This window comes from Callorhinchus milii, unplaced genomic scaffold, assembly GCF_018977255.1.
Source record: "Callorhinchus milii isolate IMCB2004 unplaced genomic scaffold, IMCB_Cmil_1.0 Scaffold1, whole genome shotgun sequence".
Classification (NCBI taxonomy): domain Eukaryota; kingdom Metazoa; phylum Chordata; class Chondrichthyes; order Chimaeriformes; family Callorhinchidae; genus Callorhinchus; species Callorhinchus milii.
The window spans coordinates 67111507-67124437 of record NW_024704742.1 but is presented as its reverse complement, the minus strand read 5'-3'; positions in this window follow the sequence as shown (position 1 = coordinate 67124437).

Sequence of the window (12931 nt, the reverse complement as noted above, 5' to 3'; positions counted from 1 at the left end):
CTCTGACTAGAGAAAATGACTCTGGTGTTTGTCCTCAACTTTCCCTTTCATAATCCTGAACCTGTGTTGTCTTGTTTTGCTGTCGTAGTGTATGTGAATGTAATGTTCTGGGTTTATAATAATAATCCTTGCATTTGATACAGCGCCTTATCATATCATTGAGACGTCTCAAAGTGATTCACAGAATATATTGTAAAGTGGATTGATTGTGTATTTTGTGGGCAAAAATGCGGCAGCCAGCGTCCCTTTCTCAGTTAGGTTTACTTTCTCAGTTCCATTTACCAATGTATATAACTCTATATGAATCCTCTCTTTTCAACGTCTCTTTTCAAGGCTGAAGAGTCCTAATCTATCTACTTGTTCATCACGGCTACTCTCTTTAACCATGGTGATCAGCCACACTGCACCTCGCTGCGCTGCTACCCAAGCATAGGTTAAAATTGGTTGTTCACCTCACGGCTGTTTGTGGGACCATGCTCTGCTCAAATTGACTGCTGTGTTTGCCTACAAAAAATCCAATCGCTACACCTTGACTGCAATTACCTAATAGCTTTGAGATGCTTTGATGCTATAGGCGCTACATCATATGATCATTCTTACAAGAGGTTGACTCAGAAACAAAAGAATAGCTTTCACAATCAGACAGGTCAAATTGCCTCTGCGTCAGAGGTTGTAGGTCATAGCCTCATGTGGAGCTCAAAGCCAAAGCAGGATTGGGAGAAATGCACTGTCACAGGTGCCAACACAAGGTCCCGTCTGCCTGTTCAGATGGGTGTCAAGACTAAGATTTTTGTGTGCATTGTGTCCACAAAGTCCTGTTAACCCCTGTTTAACTTCCTCCTCACTCCATTATGTCATGGATGAAGTCGCACCGAACATAATGACGAATCATTATTTGCCATGAAAATAATGGCACTCACACACACCCATCCTCTGGCCGTCTAAATACAGTTAAACACTTGCACTGAATACAAAGAAGTACTTCTTAATACATATTATCATCATCCTTCCACGTGTTTCAGTTGTTGGTCAGTGCACTGTAGAGAAAATAACGGGGTTAACAGGACTTTGTGAACACCCTGCAAAGGAAAATCCTAAAGCTGGTTTGGGTATTGTCATAGCTATCAATAATTGTGCTCCTTTCACCTCGTATTTTCTTGGAAAGGCAAATAAATTACAGCACAAATGTAACCGAACAAAATGTTAAACATCTGCCCGTCCATCTTCAAAACAAATCGGCATTCCTGAGCTGCAAATGTTAAATGGCAGTCAATAACGGGCGAAGAAAGACACATTAGAGGGATTCTTTGCTGTTTCCATGGCGAATGCCAAGACTGTGAAGTAATGTCGAACTCAGGACTAACTAAAGACGCCTGTCTTTGCAAAACGCTTTCAGGTGCTAGAGGTGAACCTCAGGGTTATCCGCAGTTTGGCCGAACATCAGTTGGAGAGCAGAGCTCTGGGATACCTGCACAGTTTGAAGCAGTGCCATCATTCACTTGGGCTCCATATCGCATTTGGCAATGTGCATCCTTTGTTATGCCTGTACCAGCTGGACACCATAAGGACCAGACAAGGCAAGGCGAGGACAGAGCTGCATTGTCAGAGGTGCTGACCTTTGGGTTAGACACATATTAACAGCTCATTAATATATGCCCACTAAATACCCAATCAATCCACTTTACAACATATTCTGTGAAGCGCTTTGAGACGTCTCAACGGTGTGATAAGGCACTATATCAAATGCAAGGATTATTATTAATATCTATTTTCTGTGGGACTTTTTTCTATTTTAACTGTAATAAATTGCTATATTGATCTGTCACTCCCTCCACTCAGCAGGTTCCGGTCTGCTCCACATCCACTGCTCAGCTCGCCCTAGTATCGGCAGTCGGGCATTCAGACTTTCTGCCCCTACCCTTGGAGGCACCACCTCGCTCCCTCTCTTGCCTCCTTTAAGGCACATCTGTTCGCCCGTACCTTGGGTCATCCTCCTACCCCTAGGCCCTGCCCTCCACCTTGCTCGGGTCCAAATCCCTGACTGTCCAGCACGTTGGAACATCCTCCCAACATGAAAGGCGCTTTACAAATGTAATTTGTTGCAATTGTAACAAGGGCAGACATATGATGAAATTGTCTCAGGTGGGGTACTGAGATCACACCTTTCCATCAATATATTGGAGCAATCCAATACCAATACATTCTCCCCCGAACATCACCTTGTACACTACTGCAGTTATTACTACTACTAATAATTATAATCCTTGCATTTGATATAGTGCCTTATCACGTTATTGACATGCCTCAAAGTGCTTCACAGGATATACTGTAAAGTAGATTGATTGTGTATTTTGTGGGTGAAACACAGAAATAGGAGTTTCTCTTGCTGTGGTCTGGCCACCAATCCCTCAGATAAAAATGTGTTCATTCACCACGTGGTTGATTGTGAGACGTTGCTTTGCGCAATATGGTTCCAACGCTTGACAACGATGACTGTAACATCTTTGAGACATTCCGCTTCGCACCTAACCTCTGGAACTCCCTACTTCAATCCCTCCACCTCACCCCCTCTTTATCTATCTATAAATCTCTCCTTAAGACTTACATCTTTGACCGCACTTACGTCACCTCCTCCTCCAACCTCTTCCTTGCTCAGTGTCCAACCCCACCATTGTGCAGCATTCCGAGATGTTATCTTATAATAATAATAATAATCCTTGCATTTGATATAGCGCTTTTCACGTCGGGAGGACGTCCCAAAGCGCTTAACAGAACACACTGTAAAGTGAATTGACTGTATATTTGTGGGCGAACGCGGCAGCCAATTGCGCACAGCGATGTCCCACAAACAGTCGTAGATTGAAAATGACCAATTTATTATTGTTTTTTGTTTTGGAGGGATTATTATTAGGCGTGTGGAGTAAGGAAACTTGCCCAAGGTTTCGCCCTCTGCCTGGAATTGAACTCAGGTCTCTCGCTTGCAAAGCGAGTGCTCTAACCACTGAGCTACAGGACTCCACATCTTGCATGAAGGGTGCTATATAAATGCAAGATGTTGTTTCTTAACCAGCCATCACAATGCTCCCCACTGTTGCCGACTGCCTAGTGTCCACATCATCTGAAAGTAGTGTAATTCTGTGGTGTATTGCTCAGAGTGCTTGCCTTGCAAACAAGAGGACCCGGGTTCAATTCCTTCGCAGGGCAAAACCGTAGGCAAGTTTCCTTACATCACAAACCTCAGTTTATCCAGCAGTAGTAGGAACCCGGTTGTCAGTCGATTGGCAGAACGTTTTTCCGGTGGTAATAATCCCTTAAAAAAAAATTTGGTCGCTCATTCCACGACTATTTGTGGGACTATGTTGTGTGCAATTGGCTGCCATGTTTCACCCACAAAATATATAGTCAATTCACTTTATAGTATGTTCTGTGAAGCGCTTTGAGATGTCTCAACGATGTGATAAGTGGCTGTATCAAATGCAAGGATTATTATTAGTAGTACTAGTAGTTATTGGATGTTAAAGAGCTATGGTCCTTGAGGTATGCTATCCATCAGAGGCTGATAATGCTAACGTCTGCTTTGCATCTACCCCAATGTGGTTTCAATCAACGGCACCGCGGTATCCAAACTGCACGTCATGAGGCAAATTGTTTGTAACACGAGGCTATAACTTTCAATTAGGTCCTGAGTCCAGCCTTATGGGGCTCTCACCATTAATCACCCAGCTACTTCCTCAGCCCAGGTGACCAGCTGCTCTCTAATTCAAGTCTCATTTCTCATGTGGAGGCTGCAGCTCGCAAGACTAATCCCTTTCTAAGGCTCCCAAGGTGCCTCATTTCTGCAGCTTCCAATATTGGTGAATGTGGAATCCCACAACGTATTGGTTAGAGCACTCGCCTTGCAAGCGAGAGAACCTGGGTTCAATTTCTGGGTAGGGTAAAATCTTAGGCAAGTTTCCCTACTCCACAGCCCTCTGTTTATCTAACAGTAAGTAGGAACCTGGTTGTTAGTCGATTGGCAAATTGCTTTCCAGGGATAATAATCTTTCCAGAAAAAAATAATAATAATAATTTGGTCACTCAATCCACGTCTGTTTGTGGGACACTGCTGTACGCAATTGGCTGCCATGTGAAAAGCGCTATATCAAATGCGAGGATTATTATATGTCTAAACAGTGTGATGGTGAGCATCAAGTTAACGAACACTCCTAGATCTCTTTCAGTTTCCCCCTTGGCAAGTTCAATCTGATCTGGCTGACACACTGCAAACAGGTATGCAAAAGGAGTTTGAAGGGGAGTGAGGAATGAGCAGCGTTGAATTCAGGGGCCTGGAGGAGGTTGGCCACACTGTTGAGAGGCACAGAACATAAAGTGGAGCAATGATGTAAGTCAGGGCGCAGTGAACAAGATGAAACAGCACAGTATGAAGTGTCACAAGACGGTTCAAACAATTCTTGTTTCCCATTACCCGAAGCACGAGGATCAGAGGCGAGTTTCCACAGAAACAGAGCACTCGCTGGGTGATAGGAGCCAGGAGCCTCCAGCACCTTAACCGCCCTTTGAGGATGTGGTCGAACTTTGCAAAATTAGCAGGGCTTCAGGAATTCTAATACCTAATAAAACTTCCTCCAGTCTCGTCAGAGTTTTTGACTCGATAGGATTCTTATATCCTTGCAGATGATTTGATGACTTTTGTCTCAAGTTGTAACTCTTCCTTAAAACGCCAGAGAGACAACATTGTAAACTGTGGATTTGTTCACATGCAGCCTCATAGATGTTACGTTGTGCAGGTATTCAACAACAACAACAAGATTACATTTGTATAGCGCCTTTCACGTCGGGAGGACGATGTGAAGTAGCTGACACATACCATCCACCTCATTGACAATGTTTAAAGCTTTTTACAAGGTATTTAACAAGCAGATGCACACAGTAAAAGTTCCACTCGTTCACCTCTGGTCAGCTTGCAGCCCTCCACCGGAGTCAGGAAGGCTTCCGTGCAGAAGGAAAGGAGTTTAATTTCTTCAATGCTCTCTCATCTCAAAACATCTCAAAGCTTCTTATAGTAATCGCTGTCATGTGTGCAACTCTGATTGCTTTAGTGAGGCCAACGCGACAGTAATGTTTGTGAACTCAACGTTCCACAAACCGCCTATGGTGTGAATGACCGAGTTCTATTTTTTTTGGTCAGCCGGGTGTCTGACACATGCAGAAACCCATCACCATGCTTAAGAGGATCTAAACCAAACTGATAATTCCATGCATCCTATCTCTTCCAGAGATAAATTGTTGGAATGGAATATGCATTCTCTCCCTGGAGGACTGCATCCTGCTTATCGAATTCCAGAAAGTATTAGGCCCGGTTAGCAAGAGCCAGGGCTTGGGGGTCCCAGGCTGTGCATTGGGATAATTGCTGGAACCTAACTAACTAAAACCACATAGCCTTAACGTAAGATGAAGATTGTGTCCTGAAAGCATTCAACTAAATTCAATGGTAGTTATTCTAACCTGTTGGCAGATCCCTGGTCAGGGCACATTGGGAAAGTTGGGTTCTCACTTTCCTCTATTTCTTGAAAGATTTCTTAACAGAAATGTGGAATTATCAAATTCCTAAATCATGGAATGCATTGAAGTACGCATTCTCCTTTTTCTAAAATATTATAATAATAATAATCCTTGCATTTGATATAGCACCTTAACACATTGTTGAGACATCTCAAACCACTTCACTGGATATACTGTAAAGTGGACTGACTTTGTGGGCAAAATGTGCACAGCAGTGTCCGACAAACAGCTGTGGATTGAGTGACCAAATTATTATTATTGTTTGAGGGAGGGGGGGATCATTGACATCCAGAAAGCGATCTGCTAATCGCCAAATAAACAGGTTCCTACTTCCTGCGAAGTAAACAGAGGTATGTGTGTGGAGTATGGAAACTTGCCTAAGGTTTCTCCCTGCCTGGGATTCGAAACCAGGTCCTCACACCTGCGAGGCGAGTGCGCTTACCACTACGCTACTGGACTCCTATTATTAGTAAAAACATTCTTCAGGACATGTAATGTTATATTTTGTGGATATCTTTTATCCAGAAAAAAAATTATTCTCATCAGGGAGGGTGGATTATGTCTATTTTTGGTGTCAAGAATTGGACACCATCTTGATACCGATAAAGATTCGGGTTTTTAATCAATCAAATTGGAGAGAAAAGAAGTGGCATCCTTCAGATGAGACATTAGTCTGAGATCCTGTCTGCCTGTCCAGGTTAGTGATCCCTTAGCACTATATGAAAAGAGAAGGGAGTTTCTCCTGGTGTCCTGGGCAACAATTCTTCAAATATTAATTGGTCACTCACTTCAAGGCTGTTTGTGGGGCACTGCAGAATGCAAATTGGCTGCTGTGTTCACTTACAAAATACAGTCACTTCACTTTACTAATAGTAATAATCCTTGCATTTTGATATATAGCACTTTTCACGTCGGGAGGACGTCCCAAAGCGCTTCACAGAACACACTGTAAAGTGAATTGACTGTATGTTTGTGGGCGAACGCGGCAGCCAATTGTGCACAGCAATGTCCCACAAACAGTCGTAGATTGAAAATGACCAATTTATTATTGTTTTTGGTTTTGGAGGGATTATTATTAGGCTCTGTGTGGAGTAAGGAAACTTGCCCAAGGTTTCGCCCTCTGCCTGGAATTGAACTCAGGTCTCTCACTTGCAAAGCGAGTGCTCTAACCACTGAGCTACAGGACTCCACAGTAAATGGAGTCCTGTAGCTTTACAGTAAATCCTGCACAGCGCTTTGAGACGTCTTGATGACTTGACAGGGTACTACGTCAAATACAAAGCTTATCGTTATTTTAGATAAGTGGAAGATTAATCATGACTGGCCAGGAATACGGTAAACATTCATGTCATGAAAGGATGGGTGGGGTCTGCTTGCAAAGGCAGAGAGATAAAATGACGTGGGTGTGATTTGCAGACCACCGTTCAGTCCAAACACACAGTCACCGAAGCTGTTAACCACATGGCTGCTCAAGCACTGGGATGCATTTCAAGGACATTTGACTATGAATCAATGTAGGTTATTCTAACCTTGTGATGAGATGTGTTGAGACCATCTATCAAACGCTGTGTAGTTTTAGGCATAAAACCATCAGAAGAGCACTGATGTAATGAGGAAAGCTACGGAGGAGAGCAACATGGGATTTGAGACTGCGGAACTGAACTTGTTTTTTGCTATGGAGAATAAATCAGAGGGGACGTGATGTAGGATTCTGATGCGCTGAGAAGACATGAATAATAGCAGGCCATTTAACTGGAATGTGAGCAAGTAACTGCAGAACATGAAGAAAAATGGAAACACGACTTGAGATTAGAAGCAATAATTTGCTGTTTCTCATAAGATTACGTACCACGTTGAGATAACATAGTTCAGTCAGTGTCACCGTTAGAAAACACTGGGTGAAATGTGTGAGAAAAGTGTAAGAGAAGAGATTAGGTGTAAGAAAAATAACGATGCATAGTCAAGAGCGAATTCAAAAGGTATGCAGGTATTCATTCAATATTGATTCAAATACTATTCATTCAAATACAAATTAGATACATTTCTTTTAGAAAATTATATTTAAGGGATACAGTAATTTTGAGACATGACATATAGCAAGTGTAGTTTTCTTGGAAGAACCAGGCAACTTTGGATCTAAGCTTTCCACTGTGTTGTAGTCTAATCCATACAGAATTAATTGGTATCAACATCTCCATTATTGCAGGATTGTGACTGCCAAGGTGGGAGAAGGTGAATTAGATGGTCCTTGGTCTTTTATTGTCCAGCAATTCCTATGTTCCTATGCAAAGGGAATAGAGGGGTATAGGAGGAGTGGAAGCATGTGTAGAATATAAACATCAGCTTGGGCTAGTTGGGTCAATTGGACTGTTTTTCGGACTATATCACTCTATGCAACTCTAAATGTGGTTATGAACTGGCTTAAGGGACATATAAAGAGCAGCACAGATATGTTTCATCAACACTTGTGTTGAACCTGTTGGCACAGTCAAATAGGCATGCTTTTTAGAAGGGTATTGAAAGCAGAGAAGGAGGATGCGAGGCAGAGGGGTTCAGAGAGGAAGTTCCAAAGACCGAGGACAAAGTGGTTGAAAGGTCATCGGTTTAACATCTGATGCGACTTGCCAGTCCCGCTGGTTAGAAATGTAAGAAAACCTGAGGAGAGAGAGACCCTCCAGAGACACATTATGAACAACAACAACTTACATGTGTCTAGTGCTCTTCTGGGCAGTGTCTTGGAGGGTTGAATCAACCGAAGACAGGTGGTTGATTGATCTGATCTTGTTGGATGCCAAGGGAACACTGTTAAGTGCTCTGAGACGCTACCCACATGTAGGGCGCTGTATAAATGCAAGTAGATGTTGTTGAAACATGAAGATTTGGAGGAAGTTGTTACTTAGGTAATAAATGGGCAAGTCACTGACAACGGATTCAAGCCCCCCCCCCCCCCCCCCCCACCCCATCAGGACTCTGAACTCCAGTACAGGCTGACCTCCAATGCAGTGCTGAGGGAGCTCAGCCTTGCTGGAGGTGCCATCCTTAGGATGGGACATTAAGCTGAGGTCCCACCTGCCTGTTTAGTTGGACATTAAAGAGTTTGTGGGACTTCATGGCTGTTTGTGGGACACATTAGGTTGTCTTACAAATACACAGTCACTACACTTTACAACAATTGCCAGTGAAGCACTTCTGGACATTTCCAGGCAAAATGAAATGAACAGATTATAAAGTGAACTACCCTGAGTTAATTGAACTGACAGGAGACTTGTGGCTCAGTGGTTAGAGCACTAGCCTCGCAAGTGAGAGACCTGGGTTTGATTCCCGGCAGAGCGAAACCTTGGGCAAGTTTCCTTACTCCTCACGCCTGATAATAATCCCTCAAAAAAAAACAATAATAAATTGGTCATTTCAATCCACGATTGTGTGTGGGACACTGCTGTGCGCAATTGGTTGCCATGTTTCGCCCACAAATATGCAGTAAATTCACTTTACAGTATATTCTGTGAAGCGCTTTGAGACGTCTCGAAGACCTGAAAAGCACTATATCAAATGCAAGGATTATTATCATTATTATTAGGAACCTGTCCAGTTCTTTGTTTGATATTGGTGCTGGTCTGTTCTGCTGCCTACACTGGTACAAGCGGGATCTCCGTAAAGCTGAACTGGCTCCATGGTGACATGCCTGGCAACAGAACGTCAGAATCGAGCCAGCCCTCCATGGCTGTCTCGGTAGTCCGTTTCCTGAGCCAGGCGGGTCCACAGTATTCCAGGGCACTGCTGATGACAGCACAGCCAGCCTAGTTCGTTGGCAGACCCTGATAGGGCAGACCAGTCCGCTGGGGGCAGGGAGTCATCCCACTCAGCTCCTGTTAACTCTGCAAGCCAAAGCTTGTAGGGTGGTCCTAGCTGGACAAGCTGTGGGAAAGCTTCCCGGACAGCAATATCAATGGCAAGCCATGCGGTTTTAACCACAGCAGCACCCCAACACACACTCTCGGGTCCCCAAGTCTTGTTTCAATGATGTGACTAGGTGCTATATATCATATATTTCATTATAATATTTATTAATTATCATTTGAATGATATGGTGTTACTTTTCTCCTGAATTCCAGCAAGATTATAAATTCAGCTAGGATATTACTGCGCATTCTCTATGACACAGAAACATTAGCAATTTACAGCACAGAAAAAGGCCATTCAGTCTTGCGTGTTTTTTAAAGAGCAACTCTTGCAGTCCCATTAACCGACCTTTTCCCCCTGCATCCCCCTGTAGTTTACACCATTGTTAGATATCCATTTAATTCCCTTTTGGAAGCTACCATGGATTCTGCCTCACCCCGTGTTCCCGGCAGGGCATTCCATATCCTAACAATTGTATGTGTAAAAAAAATTCCCCAAATGTTCGTTTGTTAGCTACCTTCAAATAAGATAGTAACTGAGGTCCCGTCTGCTTGTTCAGGCAGATGTTTGTGGAGTCCTGCAGTGAATTGGTTATAGCACTCATCTCATAAGCGAGAGGAACTGGGTTTATTTTCCATCAGGCTAGTTTCCTTACTCCACATGCCACTGTTTATCTAGCAGTAAGTACCCATCCAGTTGTTAGTTGATTGGCGGATTGCTTTTTACGGGGTAATAATCCCTTCNAAAAAACAATAATAATATGGTCACTCATTCCACGACTGTTTGTAGGACACTGTTGTGCGCAATTGGCTTCCGCATTTCGCCCACAAAATATACAGTCAATTCACTTTGCACTATATTTTGTGAAGCACTTGGTGATGTCTCAAAGATGTGATAAGGTTCTACATCAAATGCAAGGAATTATTATTTCAAGTTATTATTATTTCTATTCAAGATCCCATGGCACTATTTGAGGGAAGAGTTTCTCCCAGTCCTGACCAAAATTCCCCCAAATAATCGTTTGTTTCATGACTATTTGTGGGACATTAACTTGTAAGTTAGCTGCCGTGTTCATCCACAAAACACACAGTGTATCCTGTGAAGTGCTTTGGGGCATCCTCCAGATATGAAAAGGTGCTATACCAAATGTAATAAGCATTATTGTTATTATTATAACTATCAAAAATTGAGCCCCTACAGAGACTGACTCAACAGCCAGTTGAAATAATTTCTTCCGATTTACTACCAACACCCCTCATAGGCAACATATGCCTACAAAGCTAGGGTTTACCATTGGCAATGTCCTCGTCTTTTGGAGGGCGCGAGACAAGATCATTTTCACTGGTAGGTGAACTTGCAGCCAGCAAGTAATTTAATATAGCAATTTATATTCATTCCAGTTGGTTTGGCTGCCTGAAAAAATATGCTTAGGTCAGCACAGCGCCTGATGTGAATGGTTTAATTGAATGCTCTGCTTACAGTCCATAACCAGAAATATTTCTTGATGTTGTGCCTCACTTCATTTGCTAGCTGCTGAGTATGGCTTGCAGTTGTTAGTGTGAAGGAATTTCTACCCAGATTTTCCTGGAAGACTGCAAGAAAGAAGAAAGAAAAGGGAGCATTCGTGTTTGATAATTATATTAATAATAATCCTTGCATTTGATCTAGCCCACAAAACATACAGTCAATTCACTTTACAGTATATTGTGTGAAGCACTTTATCAAATGCAAGGATTATTATTATTATAGTGCCTTATCACCTTGTTGAGGCATCTCAAAACGCTTCACAGGATCTACAGTGCCTTGTTTTTACAGAGCCTTAGCGCTTTAAAATATTTCAAGTGCTTTGCAGGTATTTTTTGCGGGGTCAACCAGGTGTCCAGCACATGTAGAAACCCATCAACATGTCTGAGTATCCAAACCATACTGAGAGTTCCATGTGCACCTACACTAAATACCTAATGCAATGATTATTATTAATTATTATTACGATTATTACACTGTGTCTGGAACGGAACGCATACTCTCCCACCTGGATGGACGCACCCTGTTTACCTAATCCCAGAAATTATTAAGCACAGGTTGGCGAGAGACAAGGCTTTGGGATCCCAGAGTGTGTGTTTGGGTAACTACTAGAGTCTAACCAGCTAAAAACACACACCTTGCCATTAAAAACACTGTCTGGCAACTAGCTGCTGCTTGTCCAGCTAGGACCACCCTACAGATGCTCATGGCTAGTGTCAAGTGTTTTGTCTAGACAAACATGCGCACAGCGAGGACCCACAAGCAACCGTGATTCAAAGACAAAGCTGAGGGATTGTTGGCCAAGATGCCAAGGGAAACTGTCTTCTCAGCTTGTACTGTGCCCTGGAAAAAGCTTCCCCCTAAGTTCCTCACAAATGCCCACTCTCCCCCGGCCCTCCACCCGCAGCGATCCTGATGCTACCATCAAGCTGCTGAATGACCATCTCTCCACAATTCCCTGGCTCCCCTGAAATCCAGGGCTGTTCCCAAACCCACACGCTACCCTGGTGCAACAGTCACCTTCACTCACTCAAAACACAAACCCGGATGCTCGAGTGCAGATGGCAGAAATCCAGCCTCACGATTCATCGACAGCTGTGGCTCGAGCACCTCCTCACCCATCGCCTCTCGCTTTCATAGGCCAAGACTGACTTTTAGTCCAAAGTCAACCTGGAGGCCAAAAACACCCAAAGACATTGTTTCCCACCGTCCATCACCTCCTCCGTGCACTGTCTCAAGCCCCCTCTATCCTCACATCAAACACCAAGTGCAAAGAAGTCCTAGACTTCTTGGCCTCAAAAATTGAAAACATCCGCTTGGCTGCATTGTCCTCCCCACCCCCATGTCCCCTTCCACCCCACCCAGACCATTTAAACCGCCTTCTCCCTCCGCCATGGCTCCTGCCACTCCCCCCTCCTTACACTCCTTTGCCCCCATTTCTCCCTCCTCCCTCTTAATCAGAATCACCAGCATGAAGTTGCTTCCTCAACCCCTCCCCACCCAGCTGCTGGTCACTCAACTCCTCCTGTTTTCCCCCCTGCTGGCCGACACGGTCAACCAGTCTCTCTCCTCGGGCTGTGTTCCACTTCCCCTGAAAACCACTCTCATCACAACCCTCCTCAAAAAACCTACCCTTGATCCCTCTAATCTCTCACACTACCATCCCATCTCCAACCTACCCTTCTTTGCCAAAGTCCTGGAATGCATTGTTGCAGGTCAACTTTGGTTACACCTCGCCCTCCACTCCCTCCTCGAGGCCCTGCAGTCTGGTTTTCGCCTGCCCACAGCACAAAGGCAGCGCTTTTCAAAATCACAAGCGACATTCTCTCTATCTGTGACCAGGGCTCCCTCTGCCTCCTCGTCCTCCTGGATCTTTCTGCCACGTTCAACACAGTCCACCATGGCATCTTCCTCCATCAGCTCTCCTCCCTCATCCACCTTAGTG